The sequence below is a fragment of the Palaemon carinicauda genome, chromosome 34 (assembly GCF_036898095.1).
Source record: "Palaemon carinicauda isolate YSFRI2023 chromosome 34, ASM3689809v2, whole genome shotgun sequence".
In the NCBI taxonomy this organism is placed as follows: Eukaryota; Metazoa; Arthropoda; class Malacostraca; order Decapoda; family Palaemonidae; genus Palaemon; species Palaemon carinicauda.
Window position 1 is genome coordinate 47,298,422 of NC_090758.1, and position 19,626 is coordinate 47,318,047.

The window sequence follows — 19,626 nt, forward strand, 5'->3', positions numbered from 1 at the left end:
AAATGTCATTGTTATTAAAATATATCATTTTTCCTTGTTTCCTTTCCTCGCTGGGCTATTTTCCCTGTTGGGGCCCCTGGGCTTATAGCATATTGTTTTTCCAACCAGGGTTGTAGCCTAGCAAGTAATGATATTAATTATAATAATGATAATAATAATAATAATAATAACAATAATAATAATAATAATAATAGTAATAATAATAACTATCGGAGAACAGCATTTACTCTTGCTAGGAACGATCAAATCATTATCTAACATATACTCAATTTATTTTCGTACTAAATTTTCTTTCTCTGGACTCATACGATACGAACTTTGCCTAATGGGTTTAGTTTCCTGTAACTCAGTATTATGTTCTAAAAGATTAGTTAAACCTAATTTATCACTAACAGTTTCTGGATAATTTAGAAAAACATCATATAATTCACTCTTTTTTTTTTTCTTCTAAACAAGAAGTAAATTACTTGAAATTCTTGAGCATATCAGATTTTTCTCAAAACTAATTTCTCGCTGCGACACAGTTATTACTGATACTGGGCGTTCGTTGTATCTCTTTAGCAAGTTTATGTTCAGTCACTTAGCTCTACGTCTACTCATATCAATTAAGTAATTCAAATTGCCCCTTTTTTCCTAAAATAGGAAAAGGACCTTCGAACTTATAAGATAATGAGGGGCCTTCTTTCTGAATTAATACTAAGACTTTATCTTCCACACGGAAATTTCTCTCCTTTGCCTTAAGATCATATCTTCTTTTAGTTTCCCCTTGGTTGTTGCTCTTGTTTTCTATTGCTAATTTCCAAGGTTTCCTTAAATTCTCCTTGTAATTTTCTAAATTCTGAAAGTAATTTTCACTACTCTCTTTGCTAACTGACTTGGGGCAAACATAACGACACAAAATTTTGTCTTTTAAACAAAAGGTTTCCTTACAAACATTATCGGGATCATAATCCAACTCACTTTCTGAAATTCGAGACAGTGTCCCATCCCCTCTCTGTAACTTAATTAGCTTATATCTGTTCAAAATGTTAGTGCCTGTACCATTACAGTAACTATTACTTGAATCCACTACATCGACTACGTCTACGTCACTACTTTCGACAGCTATATCATTTACTTGGCTAATACTGTCAACACCGATGGAATCAGTCTTCTCAGTCCCACAATAGCCTAGATCAACCTCACCGCCTCCATCTTACACGTTCGAATCCTCGAACAAATTATGACTGTAATCCATATCTGTATCTAAACCTGACCTAGTTACTACTATTTCAAGCACTGGAACCTCTATTAAAATGGGATTCACACATCTGGATTTAGTTAAATCATTACCGACAATAATGTCAACGCCGTCAACTGGCAAATAGTCTACAACTGCTAGTTTTACATCTCTTGACACTCCCTGACTTTTCAAGTTTATTTTCAACAAAGGACAAACAACGCAAGTATTCAGAAACCCACTTAACATAACTCTTTTTTCTATACTGATTTTTGCCCTTTTTGCCACGCACTCTTTCCTAATAAGGGAAATGGCTGCTCCGGTATCCCTATGCAATGCAACTTCTCTCGAATCCCATCCTTCAAGTGAAGAAATTACACCTTCAGACAATAAATCTCCGTAAAATTTTCTAGTTTCTTTCATAATGTAATTTCTGCTTGACAAAAGATTATTAACTAGAGACACTGGTTTCTTGACATTTTTCTCCTCTGCCATACAATTCGTTGCTTTATGCCCTTTCTTATTACATCGATAACAAATTATGTCTGAACTACTACATTCCCATTTGCTCTTACAAAACCTGGCAGTATGACCTCGTTTTCCACATGTATAACAATAATAATGTTAATCATACTTCCCTGTATTACTGTTGCTAAAACTACTCTTACTATGTTGTATCTTCCAAAAAGAAGGATTATTTTTCTTCTTATTATCACTTAAACTATGAGAAAGACTGTACTCATCTGCCAACCCTGTTGCATCTGTAAAAGACTTTTCACAATTCTCTTCTATATGTAGTTTATTGTCTGGAGATATGTTATCTCTGAAGTTTTCTAACAAAACTAAGTTCTTTAGATCATCAAAACTTTCTACTTCAGCGGAAGTTAAATAATCACAAAATGATCTTTCTAACTTCTTTCCGTATTCGACGTAAGTACTGCTCTCATCCTTTTTCAAACTTCTAAATATCTTATGGTAGGCCTCGGGTACTAACCTGTATGCACAAAGAACTGTTTCTTTAACAATATCATAGTCTTCACATTCATCCTCAGAAATACAACTATACACAGAAAGTGCCCTACCACTCAAGACTGACTGTAAATACAAAGTCCACTTGTTTTTGGGACAACCTACTCTGTTCATTAACTTTTCACAAGACATGAAATATTTTTTTACATCTTCCTCATCAAATTTTGGAACTAATTTCAATACTACACCCATACCCAAATTATCAGAATCGTCGTTCAATGATGAATTACTACCCCGTCTGCTACCTGACGCATTACTTCCTGGTCTGCTACCTGGCGGACTATTATGAAGATTTCGCCTTAAACAAGTGATTTCTAACTCATGCTTACGCTGTCTTTCATTTTTTTCTCGCTGTTTCTCATTTTCTTCTTGCTGTCTTTCATTTTCTTCTCTTTCAGCTGTTCCTTCGTCTCTATCAAACATTTCCTGTTCTCTCTTAAAAACCTACTCATGGAGATCATCGCCATCTAGACCAAGAGGTTTACCTGAAGCTATCAAATCTTTCGTAATCTCACTCATTCTGCTTCTTTCTGCATTATCCCTTTTTCAATTGGTTACGTTCCTGGCATGGTCGACAAGTGTTACGATCTCAAAATCGTCAGAGGTTTTTTTAATAAGTAAGACAAATATATTCAACAACAACCAAACAAAAAATGGGAAATGATTATAAAAAGAAACACATGAAAAAACACAACACGTTTATTCATAAACTTACAAAGAAAATTAACGTTACTTCTTCGGTTACTTCAACTGACAAATCAAAACAATCAAACACAAACAGAAAAGGGGAGCAATCATTAAGGTGGCAATACTTAAGGAATAGTTTTTTGCAGCTGCTGAAACGATACTGGTACGGAGACTTCAGGCTTGAGAACGTTGCAGAAGGGCGGCTGAATTTCAGATAAAACTAGCACGATGACCGGATTCGAAGTCGTCACAAAAGGGGTGGTATCAAGAAGGGACATCTGAGGTCTTCTTCTAATTATTCGATGATACTGATGAACGCAGGCAGGCTGCAGGCAGTGTTGGCTACTTCTTATCACAAGCAGGGAGGGCTTGCTGGTTCAATTTGTATCTTTTTCTCGGCCATAACAGGATCTTTTGGAGATAAGCTTTTGTTGTCTGAAGTGAAGGTTAGAATCTGGCTCTATCAGACTTCTAGTCTTCTCTGTTTCTTATCTTGCTAGGACTTGGATCTTATATGTTTCGGATATAGTTCCTCTCTTGTCTTATGTCCTTTCCTATCTCTCTTGGACAATTTCTTCTTGAAGTTTATATACCCATGTATGGGCGGAGTTAATTATAATGGGCAGTGGTCATCTCCATAGAAGTCGTTCTTTTTAGCAATTCTGCATCTCTATTAGCTTCCTCAAAAACACCCACTTTGATCATGCCATGGAAGCTTCTAGAAGAAATTTCTGATGCAATCTGGACCATGTGTTAAGTCGTAACAAAAGGGCAGCATGTGTCTTTCTATGATGACATATATCCTAAACAAGGATTTCCCTCAGGCCCGGTTTCTCAAAATATGCTGACTCCATTAATTAAGACGATGATATCTTGGTCAAAACAGGACAAGTCTCCTTATCACTGATCCGTAGTCGAAACTCATCTCGCCTCGCTGCTCACAATGGGAATAGATATTTTTTTCTCTTATTATATCCTTTTAAGAGTATTATGTTTACCCATGACAGATATAATAGGATTCATTGTAATTAAGAGAACTGGAGATTCATATATACAGTTGAAATACCATATTTGAGAATTTCATAAAGAGTTAAAAGAGGATCATGTATTTCACTTCAGATCACATGGAATGGACTAAGGAAATGCAATGGGGTTTCCTATAGATAAAAATCTTGCTGGTGACAGAAGATTTTTAAGTATTATTAATAAAATTGTAGGATTAATTATCAAACTGAATAGGAAGTATAAAGTGAAGATCTCAGTGATAAGATAGGCGGAAGAAGAGAGGAGAATTAGTAGTAGGTAAATTTGGAGTAGGCACAAGGATTGACATTGTAGACGTTCTTGTAAAATTTTCTAAAATAAACCATATTATAATCATAAACCCTTTTTATTTTTATGAAAAGAAACATAAAAATGGACATGGAGAAGCCAAAATGGAAAACAACAAATAAAATACATATTAATATCAGTTTAAATGTTAATTTAGTTAAATATTTAACATTGTTAATTAGGTTAAAATCAAGCAACCATAGAATGGAAAGAAAATAAAACCTTTTCTTAATAAGAAAAATCCGATATGTTTACTTTAGCAATACAAAATAGGTACTCCCAGCTACATAATAAAATGGAAGCAAATAAAGTAGAAATGAATAGTAGCTTAACGAAATTTTATACAGTTTATATATATATATAAATATATATATATATATATATATATATATATATATATATATATATATATATATATATATATATATATATATATATATATATATATATATATATATATATATATATATATTGTACATGTATTTGTTTGATCAGACTGACAGACCATATTTTTCTGAACGAAATCAGTAAATGACTTTTTACTTATTATTTTAGTATTTATCCGTAATATTCTATCTAGAGTTCCTACGTTTGAAATAATATGAAAGATGATTAGAAATATAATGAAAAAAAATGTGTGCCTCTACACTACTTGGGGGATTTGGCTAACGAAAATAATTTTCTGAATTACTTTTTTCTTAATTATTATTATTATTATTATTATTATTATTATTATTATTATTATTATTATTATTATTATTATTATTATTATTATTATTATTATTATTATTACTCATACTTTCTCACAATTATTATTCACAGATAATTCCAACATAGAGCTTTGTTTTTTGTCAAGATGGAATCTTGTACTCATGATTACACTCCAGTTACTTTTTCTTCCTTTGTCCTCTCTCTTACATCATTCTGGTTGAAATATTCAGAATATTGAATCTTAATTTTGAATATATTTCTTTAAAAATTAAAACAAACAAATGTATATACTTAAAAAAAAACATATTTAGTAACTGACCAAAGACATTAAAGGGAAGACAGGAACGTCACTAGGATTTGTGTGAGCATTTATTCGCTTTAGTAGGGTGTGTCGGCAACAGATGGCGCTGGTATATTTTGTGCTTGTCGTCTGCTACTTGTTTACCTAAGAGTGTTGCCAGATGGAACATTTCCACCAAAGTTCTTTTCATACTATGATGGAGGTGTTTTTCTTTTTATCAGTCTTGATGCAAATCTATGCTACACGAAAAATAAAAAAATAAATTTAACATTAGAAAGAAATACTATTTGGTTGTCTATTTTGATTTAAGCTCATATGTCGTATTTCCATGTCTCTCTCATGAATTTGGGATGTCACAATCTAGTAACGCAGAATCAAGTCTCCAAAACTATCAGAGCAATGTTGTCATAGTGTGAAACAAGTAGTGGGTGTTGTATATATTCCCCCTTAACAATAAATTATTTATCAATACAAAGTTTAAGTAAGGTTGTAGATTGAATTTATATATGACTATAAATTGCACAATATGTGTACTTTATAAAAGCCCGAAATCTTTCACTAAAACAGGACTACAAGAGGCTAAGACCACTTTGAGAGGCCCTTTAATTTACTAACGCAGGCGTAAGTGTGTACCTATAGAAAAAAAAATCTCATTAAAAGCAGAAAAAAGCAGGGCATCTTTTCTGACCATATTTCTATATGGTATAAGTGAAATATTACTTAGCAATTATGAAGGTGTTCGTATACAATAAATTTTCTGGTATTTTCTGGTATTGAAAAACTATCGAACTAATGTTTTGTTTAGAAGTGGTATTGTGCAACATACTTCAGTATTTATCTGGCCGTCATCCTGACAACATGTCTGGCAATGGAGTAGAGGGAAATAAGAGCTTTATGAAGGCAGAGAGCGAATTCCTTAGAGTAAACGCCTTTAGAGGGAACTGTCCTCGTTGTGGAGGGTTAAAACGGATGAGTATAATAATGGTACCCCACCTACCCTAAAAAAAAAGTCTATATTATTCTCTTCGAGATATATGGTAAGAGGTACCCAAAGGCAGGATTTGAGAATGTAAAAACGAAATTTAATTCATTAAGGTCAAACATCCAAAAGCAAGTTGTTGAAGATCCATTCTTCAAAGAAGTCTGGTTGAGGTTCTGGAGTTCCATGAGCCCAATATTGTGGTATTGTGGAGGATTAATTTTAGTTTTATTCTTATTTTTTTTTTTTTGCCAAATCCTGAGAGAGAGAGAGAGAGAGAGAGAGAGAGAGAGAGAGAGAGAGAGAGAGAGAGAGAGGTAGTTAGTGTATCGATTGTTTGTGGTGAGAAAGATGTTGGTTTAAATGAGATTGTTTGTTTATGTTTTTAGTTAGGTTACGACAGTGGTGAATGTCTTGGGTGAATGCTTATTTTGATTTGACTGCAGCCTGAGGCAGTTGCGTGTGTGAATGTTGGATTTATTTCATTATTATTTTACCAGCGTGGGATTGTTTATTTATTTAAAAAGTAAGTACAGTTTTGTTTATCTTTGCTTGTCGTGATTGTGAATGATAGGAACAATTTATTATTTATCTTTGATTATAGTGCGATAGTTTAGTTAGCTAGGAGTGTTAATAAGTGTTTTTCTTTATTTTGGCAGGCCGTGATTCCTCCTTTGAGAGGTTTTTTTTGTTGAATTAACTGTTGATGACCTGGCCTGGAACTGATCATATTTAGACTGCTTTTTTTGGATTTTCGATTGTCGATGACCTGGCCTGTTTATAAAGATTGTGTATGATGATGATGATGATGATGATGATGATACTGACACCTGTGACTTAAGGAGTTGAGGCCGTTTTAGGAAAATTAGAACTCTTCTGTTACCATAACCTGTAGTGGTAGTTTGCCGTGAAAAGACAGTTCGGCTTGTGTGGGGCGACAGTGTTGGTGTCGCAATATATATAAACATATATTTTGAGTTGGTGTGCGGTTTAGTTTTAAGTTTGTTAGGTTTTTTTTATTTGAATGGTGTTATGGTTTTTTGGGTATATTTATTAAGTTAAAGATTAGTTATAAGTGTAATTATTTTGGTTGTTGATGTTGTATTGCAGTTTTAAGAAATATAGTTTTAAGGTTATGTTATGTTTTGTTTATTTTGCCTTTTTTGTCTAAGAGTCTGATTGTAGATTACGTAAGGGGAAAGTTTGTTTTGTGGAGACAATTGTCTGTTAGAGTGATCAAGGGTGTGGGGGTTGTTTTGCAACATCCCGCCACAGTATTACACAGAAATGGAATTTTCCTTCTCTGGACTCATACGATACGAACTTTGCCTAATGGGTTTAGTTTCCTGTAACTCAGTATTATGTTCTAAAAGATTAGTTAAACCTAATTTATCACTAACAGTTTCTGGATAATTTAGAAAAAACATCATATAATTCACTCTTTTTTTTTCTTTTAAACAAGAAGTAAATTACTTGAAATTCTTAAGCATATCAGAGTTTTTCTCAAAACTAATTTCTCGCTGCGACACAGTTATTACTGATACTGGGCGTTCGTTGTATCTCTTTAGCAAGTTTATGTTCAGTCACTTAGCTCTACGTCTACTCATATCAATTAAGTAATTCAAATTGCCCCTTTTTTCCTAAAATAGGAAAAGGACCTTCGAACTTATAAGATAATGAGGGGCCTTCTTTCTGAATTAATACTAAGACTTTATCTTCCACACGGAAATCTCTCTCCTTTGCCTTAAGATCATATCTTCTTTTAGTTTCCCCTTGGTTGTTGCTCTTGTTTTCTATTGCTAATTTCCAAGGTTTCCTTAAATTCTCCTTGTAATTTTCTAAATTCTGAAAGTAATTTTCTCTATTCTCTTTGCTAACTGACTTGGGCAAACATAACGACACAAAATTTTGTCTTTTAAACAAAAGGTTTCCTTACAAACATTATCGGGATCATAATCCAACTCACTTTCTGAAATTCGAGACAGTGTCTCATCCCCTCTCTGTAACTTAATTAGCTTATATCTGTTCAAAATGTTAGTGCCTGTACCATTACAGTAACTATTACTTGAATCCACTACATCGACAGCTACATCATTAACTTGGCTAATACTGTCAACACCGATGGAATCAGTCTTCTCAGTCCCACAATAGCCTAGATCAACCTCACCGCCTCCATCTTACACGTTCGAATCCTCGAAAAAATTATGACTGTAATCCATATCTGTATCTAAACCTGACCTAGTTACTACTATTTCAAGCACTGGAACCTCTATTAAAATGGGATTCACACATCTGGATGTAGTTAAATCATTACCGACAATAATGTCAACGCCGTCAACTGGCAAATAGTCTACAACTGCTAGTTTTACATCTCTTGACACTCCCTGACTTTTCAAGTTTATTTTCAACAAAGGACAAACAACGCAAGTATTCAGAAACCCACTTAACATAACTCTTTTTTCTATACTGATTTTTGCCCTTTTTGCCACGCACTCTTTCCTAATAAGGGAAATGGCTGCTCCGGTATCCCTATGCAATGCAACTTCTCTCGAATCCCATCCTTCAAGTGAAGAAATTACACCTTCAGACAATAAATCTCCGTAAAATTTTCTAGTTTCTTTCATAATGTAATTTCTGCTTGACAAAAGATTATTAACTAGAGACACTGGTTTCTTGACATTTTTCTCCTCTGCCATACAATTCGTTGCTTTATGCCCTTTCTTATTACATCGATAACAAATTATGTCTGAACTACTACATTCCCATTTGCTCTTACAAAACCTGGCAGTATGACCTCGTTTTCCACATGTATAACAATAATAATGTTAATCATACTTCCCTGTATTACTGTTGCTAAAACTACTCTTACTATGTTGTATCTTCCAAAAAGAAGGATTATTTTTCTTCTTATTATCACTTAAACTATGAGAAAGACTGTACTCATCTGCCAACCCTGTTGCATCTGTAAAAGACTTTTCACAATTCTCTTCTATATGTAGTTTATTGTCTGGAGATATGTTATCTCTGAAGTTTTCTAACAAAACTAAGTTCTTTAGATCATCAAAACTTTCTACTTCAGCGGAAGTTAAATAATCACAAAATGATCTTTCTAACTTCTTTCCGTATTCGACGTAAGTACTGCTCTCATCCTTTTTCAAACTTCTAAATATCTTATGGTAGGCCTCGGGTACTAACCTGTATGCACAAAGAACTGTTTCTTTAACAATATCATAGTCTTCACATTCATCCTCAGAAATACAACTATACACAGAAAGTGCCCTACCACTCAAGACTGACTGTAAATACAAAGTCCACTTGTTTTTGGGACAACCTACTCTGTTCATTAACTTTTCACAAGACATGAAATATTTTTTTACATCTTCCTCATCAAATTTTGGAACTAATTTCAATACTACACCCATACCCAAATTATCAGAATCGTCGTTCAATGATGAATTACTACCCCGTCTGCTACCTGACGCATTACTTCCTGGTCTGCTACCTGGCGGACTATTATGAAGATTTCGCCTTAAACAAGTGATTTCTAACTCATGCTTACGCTGTCTTTCATTTTTTTCTCGCTGTTTCTCATTTTCTTCTTGCTGTCTTTCATTTTCTTCTCTTTCAGCTGTTCCTTCGTCTCTATCAAACATTTCCTGTTCTCTCTTAAAAACCTACTCATGGAGATCATCGCCATCTAGACCAAGAGGTTTACCTGAAGCTATCAAATCTTTCGTAATCTCACTCATTCTGCTTCTTTCTGCATTATCCCTTTTTCAATTGGTTACGTTCCTGGCATGGTCGACAAGTGTTACGATCTCAAAATCGTCAGAGGTTTTTTTAATAAGTAAGACAAATATATTCAACAACAACCAAACAAAAAATGGGAAATGATTATAAAAAGAAACACATGAAAAAACACAACACGTTTATTCATAAACTTACAAAGAAAATTAACGTTACTTCTTCGGTTACTTCAACTGACAAATCAAAACAATCAAACACAAACAGAAAAGGGGAGCAATCATTAAGGTGGCAATACTTAAGGAATAGTTTTTTGCAGCTGCTGAAACGATACTGGTACGGAGACTTCAGGCTTGAGAACGTTGCAGAAGGGCGGCTGAATTTCAGATAAAACTAGCACGATGACCGGATTCGAAGTCGTCACAAAAGGGGTGGTATCAAGAAGGGACATCTGAGGTCTTCTTCTAATTATTCGATGATACTGATGAACGCAGGCAGGCTGCAGGCAGTGTTGGCTACTTCTTATCACAAGCAGGGAGGGCTTGCTGGTTCAATTTGTATCTTTTTCTCGGCCATAACAGGATCTTTTGGAGATAAGCTTTTGTTGTCTGAAGTGAAGGTTAGAATCTGGCTCTATCAGACTTCTAGTCTTCTCTGTTTCTTATCTTGCTAGGACTTGGATCTTATATGTTTCGGATATAGTTCCTCTCTTGTCTTATGTCCTTTCCTATCTCTCTTGGACAATTTCTTCTTGAAGTTTATATACCCATGTATGGGCGGAGTTAATTATAATGGGCAGTGGTCATCTCCATAGAAGTCGTTCTTTTTAGCAATTCTGCATCTCTATTAGCTTCCTCAAAAACACCCACTTTGATCATGCCATGGAAGCTTCTAGAAGAAATTTCTGATGCAATCTGGACCATGTGTTAAGTCGTAACAAAAGGGCAGCATGTGTCTTTCTATGATGACATATATCCTAAACAAGGATTTCCCTCAGGCCCGGTTTCTCAAAATATGCTGACTCCATTAATTAAGACGATGATATCTTGGTCAAAACAGGACAAGTCTCCTTATCACTGATCCGTAGTCGAAACTCATCTCGCCTCGCTGCTCACAATGGGAATAGATATTTTTTTCTCTTATTATATCCTTTTAAGAGTATTATGTTTACCCATGACAGATATAATAGGATTCATTGTAATTAAGAGAACTGGAGATTCATATATACAGTTGAAATACCATATTTGAGAATTTCATAAAGAGTTAAAAGAGGATCATGTATTTCACTTCAGATCACATGGAATGGACTAAGGAAATGCAATGGGGTTTCCTATAGATAAAAATCTTGCTGGTGACAGAAGATTTTTAAGTATTATTAATAAAATTGTAGGATTAATTATCAAACTGAATAGGAAGTATAAAGTGAAGATCTCAGTGATAAGATAGGCGGAAGAAGAGAGGAGAATTAGTAGTAGGTAAATTTGGAGTAGGCACAAGGATTGACATTGTAGACGTTCTTGTAAAATTTTCTAAAATAAACCATATTATAATCATAAACCCTTTTTATTTTTATGAAAAGAAACATAAAAATGGACATGGAGAAGCCAAAATGGAAAACAACAAATAAAATACATATTAATATCAGTTTAAATGTTAATTTAGTTAAATATTTAACATTGTTAATTAGGTTAAAATCAAGCAACCATAGAATGGAAAGAAAATAAAACCTTTTCTTAATAAGAAAAATCCGATATGTTTACTTTAGCAATACAAAATAGGTACTCCCAGCTACATAATAAAATGGAAGAGTAGAAATATAGTAGCTTACGAAATATATATATATATATATATATATATATATATATATATATATATATATATATATATATATATATATATATATATATATATATATATATATATATATATTGTACATGTATTTGTTTGATCAGACTGACAGACCATATTTTTCTGAACGAAATCAGTAAATGACTTTTTACTTATTATTTTAGTATTTATCCGTAATATTCTATCTAGAGTTCCTACGTTTGAAATAATATGAAAGATGATTAGAAATATAATGAAAAAAAATGTGTGCCTCTACACTACTTGGGGGATTTGGCTAACGAAAATAATTTTCTGAATTACTTTTTTCTTAATTATTATTATTATTATTATTATTATTATTATTATTATTATTATTATTATTATTATTATTATTATTATTATTATTATTACTCATACTTTCTCACAATTATTATTCACAGATAATTCCAACATAGAGCTTTGTTTTTTGTCAAGATGGAATCTTGTACTCATGATTACACTCCAGTTACTTTTTCTTCCTTTGTCCTCTCTCTTACATCATTCTGGTTGAAATATTCAGAATATTGAATCTTAATTTTGAATATATTTCTTTAAAAATTAAAACAAACAAATGTATATACTTAAAAAAAACATATTCAGTAACTGACCAAAGACATTAAAGGGAAGAAAGGAACGTCACTAGGATTTGTGTGAGCATTTATCCGCTTTAGTAGGGTGTGTCGGCAACAGATGGCGCTGGTATATTTTGTGCTTGTCGTCTGCTACTTGTTTACCTAAGAGTGTTGCCAGATGGAACATTTCCACCAAAGTTCTTTTCATACTATGATGGAGGTTTTTTTCTTTTTATCAGTCTTGATGCAAATCTATGCTACACGAAAAATAAAAAAATAAATTTAACATTAGAAAGAAATACTATTTGGTTGTCTATTTTGATTTAAGCTCATATGTCGTATTTCCATGTCTCTCTCATGAATTTGGGATGTCACAATCTAGTAACGCAGAATCAAGTCTCCAAAACTATCAGAGCAATGTTGTCATAGTGTGAAACAAGTAGTGGGTGTTGTATATATTCCCCCTTAACAATAAATTATTTATCAATACAAAGTTTAAGTAAGGTTGTAGATTGAATTTATATATGACTATAAATTGCACAATATGTGTACTTTATAAAAGCCCGAAATCTTTCACTAAAACAGGACTACAAGAGGCTAAGACCACTTTGAGAGGCCCTTTAATTTACTAACGCAGGCGTAAGTGTGTACCTATAGAAAAAAAAATCTCATTAAAAGCAGAAAAAAGCAGGGCATCTTTTCTGACCATATTTCTATATGGTATAAGTGAAATATTACTTAGCAATTATGAAGGTGTTCGTATACAATAAATTTTCTGGTATTTTCTGGTATTGAAAAACTATCGAACTAATGTTTTGTTTAGAAGTGGTATTGTGCAACATACTTCAGTATTTATCTGGCCGTCATCCTGACAACATGTCTGGCAATGGAGTAGAGGGAAATAAGAGCTTTATGAAGGCAGAGAGCGAATTCCTTAGAGTAAACGCCTTTAGAGGGAACTGTCCTCGTTGTGGAGGGTTAAAACGGATGAGTATAATAATGGTACCCCACCTACCCTAAAAAAAAAGTCTATATTATTCTCTTCGAGATATATGGTAAGAGGTACCCAAAGGCAGGATTTGAGAATGTAAAAACGAAATTTAATTCATTAAGGTCAAACATCCAAAAGCAAGTTGTTGAAGATCCATTCTTCAAAGAAGTCTGGTTGAGGTTCTGGAGTTCCATGAGCCCAATATTGTGGTATTGTGGAGGATTAATTTTAGTTTTATTCTTATTTTTTTTTTTTTTGCCAAATCCTGAGAGAGAGAGAGAGAGAGAGAGAGAGAGAGAGAGAGAGAGAGAGAGAGAGAGAGAGAGAGAGAGAGAGAGAGAGAGGTAGTTAGTGTATCGATTGTTTGTGGTGAGAAAGATGTTGGTTTAAATGAGATTGTTTGTTTATGTTTTTAGTTAGGTTACGACAGTGGTGAATGTCTTGGGTGAATGCTTATTTTGATTTGACTGCAGCCTGAGGCAGTTGCGTGTGTGAATGTTGGATTTATTTCATTATTATTTTACCAGCGTGGGATTGTTTATTTATTTAAAAAGTAAGTACAGTTTTGTTTATCTTTGCTTGTCGTGATTGTGAATGATAGGAACAATTTATTATTTATCTTTGATTATAGTGCGATAGTTTAGTTAGCTAGGAGTGTTAATAAGTGTTTTTCTTTATTTTGGCAGGCCGTGATTCCTCCTTTGAGAGGTTTTTTTTGTTGAATTAACTGTTGATGACCTGGCCTGGAACTGATCATATTTAGACTGCTTTTTTTGGATTTTCGATTGTCGATGACCTGGCCTGTTTATAAAGATTGTGTATGATGATGATGATGATGATGATGATGATACTGACACCTGTGACTTAAGGAGTTGAGGCCGTTTTAGGAAAATTAGAACTCTTCTGTTACCATAACCTGTAGTGGTAGTTTGCCGTGAAAAGACAGTTCGGCTTGTGTGGGGCGACAGTGTTGGTGTCGCAATATATATAAACATATATTTTGAGTTGGTGTGCGGTTTAGTTTTAAGTTTGTTAGGTTTTTTTTATTTGAATGGTGTTATGGTTTTTTGGGTATATTTATTAAGTTAAAGATTAGTTATAAGTGTAATTATTTTGGTTGTTGATGTTGTATTGCAGTTTTAAGAAATATAGTTTTAAGGTTATGTTATGTTTTGTTTATTTTGCCTTTTTTGTCTAAGAGTCTGATTGTAGATTACGTAAGGGGAAAGTTTGTTTTGTGGAGACAATTGTCTGTTAGAGTGATCAAGGGTGTGGGGGTTGTTTTGCAACATCCCGCCACAGTATTACACAGAAATGGAATTTTCCTTCTCTGGACTCATACGATACGAACTTTGCCTAATGGGTTTAGTTTCCTGTAACTCAGTATTATGTTCTAAAAGATTAGTTAAACCTAATTTATCACTAACAGTTTCTGGATAATTTAGAAAAAACATCATATAATTCACTCTTTTTTTTTCTTTTAAACAAGAAGTAAATTACTTGAAATTCTTAAGCATATCAGAGTTTTTCTCAAAACTAATTTCTCGCTGCGACACAGTTATTACTGATACTGGGCGTTCGTTGTATCTCTTTAGCAAGTTTATGTTCAGTCACTTAGCTCTACGTCTACTCATATCAATTAAGTAATTCAAATTGCCCCTTTTTTCCTAAAATAGGAAAAGGACCTTCGAACTTATAAGATAATGAGGGGCCTTCTTTCTGAATTAATACTAAGACTTTATCTTCCACACGGAAATCTCTCTCCTTTGCCTTAAGATCATATCTTCTTTTAGTTTCCCCTTGGTTGTTGCTCTTGTTTTCTATTGCTAATTTCCAAGGTTTCCTTAAATTCTCCTTGTAATTTTCTAAATTCTGAAAGTAATTTTCTCTATTCTCTTTGCTAACTGACTTGGGCAAACATAACGACACAAAATTTTGTCTTTTAAACAAAAGGTTTCCTTACAAACATTATCGGGATCATAATCCAACTCACTTTCTGAAATTCGAGACAGTGTCTCATCCCCTCTCTGTAACTTAATTAGCTTATATCTGTTCAAAATGTTAGTGCCTGTACCATTACAGTAACTATTACTTGAATCCACTACATCGACAGCTACATCATTAACTTGGCTAATACTGTCAACACCGATGGAATCAGTCTTCTCAGTCCCACAATAGCCTAGATCAACCTCACCGCCTCCATCTTACACGTTCGAATCCTCGAAAAAATTATGACTGTAATCCATATCTGTATCTAAACCTGACCTAGTTACTACTATTTCAAGCACTGGAACCTCTATTAAAATGGGATTCACACATCTGGATGTAGTTAAATCATTACCGACAATAATGTCAACGCCGTCAACTGGCAAATAGTCTACAACTGCTAGTTTTACATCTCTTGACACTCCCTGACTTTTCAAGTTTATTTTCAACAAAGGACAAACAACGCAAGTATTCAGAAACCCACTTAACATAACTCTTTTTTCTATACTGATTTTTGCCCTTTTTGCCACGCACTCTTTCCTAATAAGGGAAATGGCTGCTCCGGTATCCCTATGCAATGCAACTTCTCTCGAATCCCATCCTTCAAGTGAAGAAATTACACCTTCAGACAATAAATCTCCGTAAAATTTTCTAGTTTCTTTCATAATGTAATTTCTGCTTGACAAAAGATTATTAACTAGAGACACTGGTTTCTTGACATTTTTCTCCTCTGCCATACAATTCGTTGCTTTATGCCCTTTCTTATTACATCGATAACAAATTATGTCTGAACTACTACATTCCCATTTGCTCTTACAAAACCTGGCAGTATGACCTCGTTTTCCACATGTATAACAATAATAATGTTAATCATACTTCCCTGTATTACTGTTGCTAAAACTACTCTTACTATGTTGTATCTTCCAAAAAGAAGGATTATTTTTCTTCTTATTATCACTTAAACTATGAGAAAGACTGTACTCATCTGCCAACCCTGTTGCATCTGTAAAAGACTTTTCACAATTCTCTTCTATATGTAGTTTATTGTCTGGAGATATGTTATCTCTGAAGTTTTCTAACAAAACTAAGTTCTTTAGATCATCAAAACTTTCTACTTCAGCGGAAGTTAAATAATCACAAAATGATCTTTCTAACTTCTTTCCGTATTCGACGTAAGTACTGCTCTCATCCTTTTTCAAACTTCTAAATATCTTATGGTAGGCCTCGGGTACTAACCTGTATGCACAAAGAACTGTTTCTTTAACAATATCATAGTCTTCACATTCATCCTCAGAAATACAACTATACACAGAAAGTGCCCTACCACTCAAGACTGACTGTAAATACAAAGTCCACTTGTTTTTGGGACAACCTACTCTGTTCATTAACTTTTCACAAGACATGAAATATTTTTTTACATCTTCCTCATCAAATTTTGGAACTAATTTCAATACTACACCCATACCCAAATTATCAGAATCGTCGTTCAATGATGAATTACTACCCCGTCTGCTACCTGACGCATTACTTCCTGGTCTGCTACCTGGCGGACTATTATGAAGATTTCGCCTTAAACAAGTGATTTCTAACTCATGCTTACGCTGTCTTTCATTTTTTTCTCTCTGTTTCTCATTTTCTTCTTGCTGTCTTTCATTTTCTTCTCTTTCAGCTGTTCCTTCGTCTCTATCAAACATTTCCTGTTCTCTCTTAAAAACCTACTCATGGAGATCATCGCCATCTAGACCAAGAGGTTTACCTGAAGCTATCAAATCTTTCGTAATCTCACTCATTCTGCTTCTTTCTGCATTATCCCTTTTTCAATTGGTTACGTTCCTGGCATGGTCGACAAGTGTTACGATCTCAAAATCGTCAGAGGTTTTTTTAATAAGTAAGACAAATATATTCAACAACAACCAAACAAAAAATGGGAAATGATTATAAAAAGAAACACATGAAAAAACACAACACGTTTATTCATAAACTTACAAAGAAAATTAACGTTACTTCTTCGGTTACTTCAACTGACAAATCAAAACAATCAAACACAAACAGAAAAGGGGAGCAATCATTAAGGTGGCAATACTTAAGGAATAGTTTTTTGCAGCTGCTGAAACGATACTGGTACGGAGACTTCAGGCTTGAGAACGTTGCAGAAGGGCGGCTGAATTTCAGATAAAACTAGCACGATGACCGGATTCGAAGTCGTCACAAAAGGGGTGGTATCAAGAAGGGACATCTGAGGTCTTCTTCTAATTATTCGATGATACTGATGAACGCAGGCAGGCTGCAGGCAGTGTTGGCTACTTCATATCACAAGCAGGGAGGGCTTGCTGGTTCAATTTGTATCTTTTTCTCGGCCATAACAGGATCTTTTGGAGATAAGCTTTTGTTGTCTGAAGTGAAGGTTAGAATCTGGCTCTATCAGACTTCTAGTCTTCTCTGTTTCTTATCTTGCTAGGACTTGGATCTTATATGTTTCGGATATAGTTCCTCTCTTGTCTTATGTCCTTTCCTATCTCTCTTGGACAATTTCTTCTTGAAGTTTATATACCCATGTATGGGCGGAGTTAATTATAATGGGCAGTGGTCATCTCCATAGAAGTCGTTCTTTTTAGCAATTCTGCATCTCTATTAGCTTCCTCAAAAACACCCACTTTGATCATGCCATGGAAGCTTCTAGAAGAAATTTCTGATGCAATCTGGACCATGTGTTAAGTCTTAACAAAAGGGCAGCATGTGTCTTTCTATGATGACATATATCCTAAACAAGGATTTCCCTCAGGCCCGGTTTCTCAAAATATGCTGACTCCATTAATTAAGACGATGATATCTTGGTCAAAACAGGACAAGTCTCCTTATCACTGATCCGTAGTCGAAACTCATCTCGCCTCGCTGCTCACAATGGGAATAGATATTTTTTTCTCTTATTATATCCTTTTAAGAGTATTATGTTTACCCATGACAGATATAATAGGATTCATTGTAATTAAGAGAACTGGAGATTCATATATACAGTTGAAATACCATATTTGAGAATTTCATAAAGAGTTAAAAGAGGATCATGTATTTCACTTCAGATCACATGGAATGGACAAAGGAAATGCAATGGGGTTTCCTATAGATAAAAATCTTGCTGGTGACAGAAGATTTTTAAGTATTATTAATAAAATTGTAGGATTAATTATCAAACTGAATAGGAAGTATAAAGTGAAGATCTCAGTGATAAGATAGGCGGAAGAAGAGAGGAGAATTAGTAGTAGGTAAATTTGGAGTAGGCACAAGGATTGACATTGTAGACGTTCTTGTAAAATTTTCTAAAATAAACCATATTATAATCATAAACCCTTTTTATTTTTATGAAAAGAAACATAAAAATGGACATGGAGAAGCCAAAATGGAAAACAACAAATAAAATACATATTAATATCAGTTTAAATGTTAATTTAGTTAAATATTTAACATTGTTAATTAGGTTAAAATCAAGCAACCATAGAATGGAAAGAAAATAAAACCTTTTCTTAATAAGAAAAATCCGATATGTTTACTTTAGCAATACAAAATAGGTACTCCCAGCTACATAATATAAATGGAAGCAAATAAAGTAGAAATGAATAGTATTATATATATATATATATATATATATATATATATATATATATATATATATATATATATATATATATATATATATATATATATATATATTGTACATGTATTTGTTTGATCAGACTGACAGACCATATTTTTCTGAACGAAATCAGTAAATGACTTTTTACTTATTATTTTAGTATTTATCCGTAATATTCTATCTAGAGTTCCTACGTTTGAAATAATATGAAAGATGATTAGAAATATAATGAAAAAAAATGTGTGCCTCTACACTACTTGGGGGATTTGGCTAACGAAAATAATTTTCTGAATTACTTTTTTCTTAATTATTATTATTATTATTATTATTATTATTATTATTATTATTATTATTATTATTATTATTATTATTATTATTATTATTATTATTATTACTCATACTTTCTCACAATTATTATTCACAGATAATTCCAACATAGAGCTTTGTTTTTTGTCAAGATGGAATCTTGTACTCATGATTACACTCCAGTTACTTTTTCTTCCTTTGTCCTCTCTCTTACATCATTCTGGTTGAAATATTCAGAATATTGAATCTTAATTTTGAATATATTTCTTTAAAAA

The 19,626-nt window shown here is 33.3% G+C and overlaps 1 pseudogene; it reads right to left on the minus strand.

Moving 5' to 3' along the window:
* The window catches only part of LOC137626886 (neuroligin-4, Y-linked-like), a 52,365-nt pseudogene extending 49,694 nt beyond the window's left edge, over positions 1 to 2,671 (minus strand).
* Between the last annotated feature and the right edge of the window lie 16,955 nt (positions 2,672 to 19,626).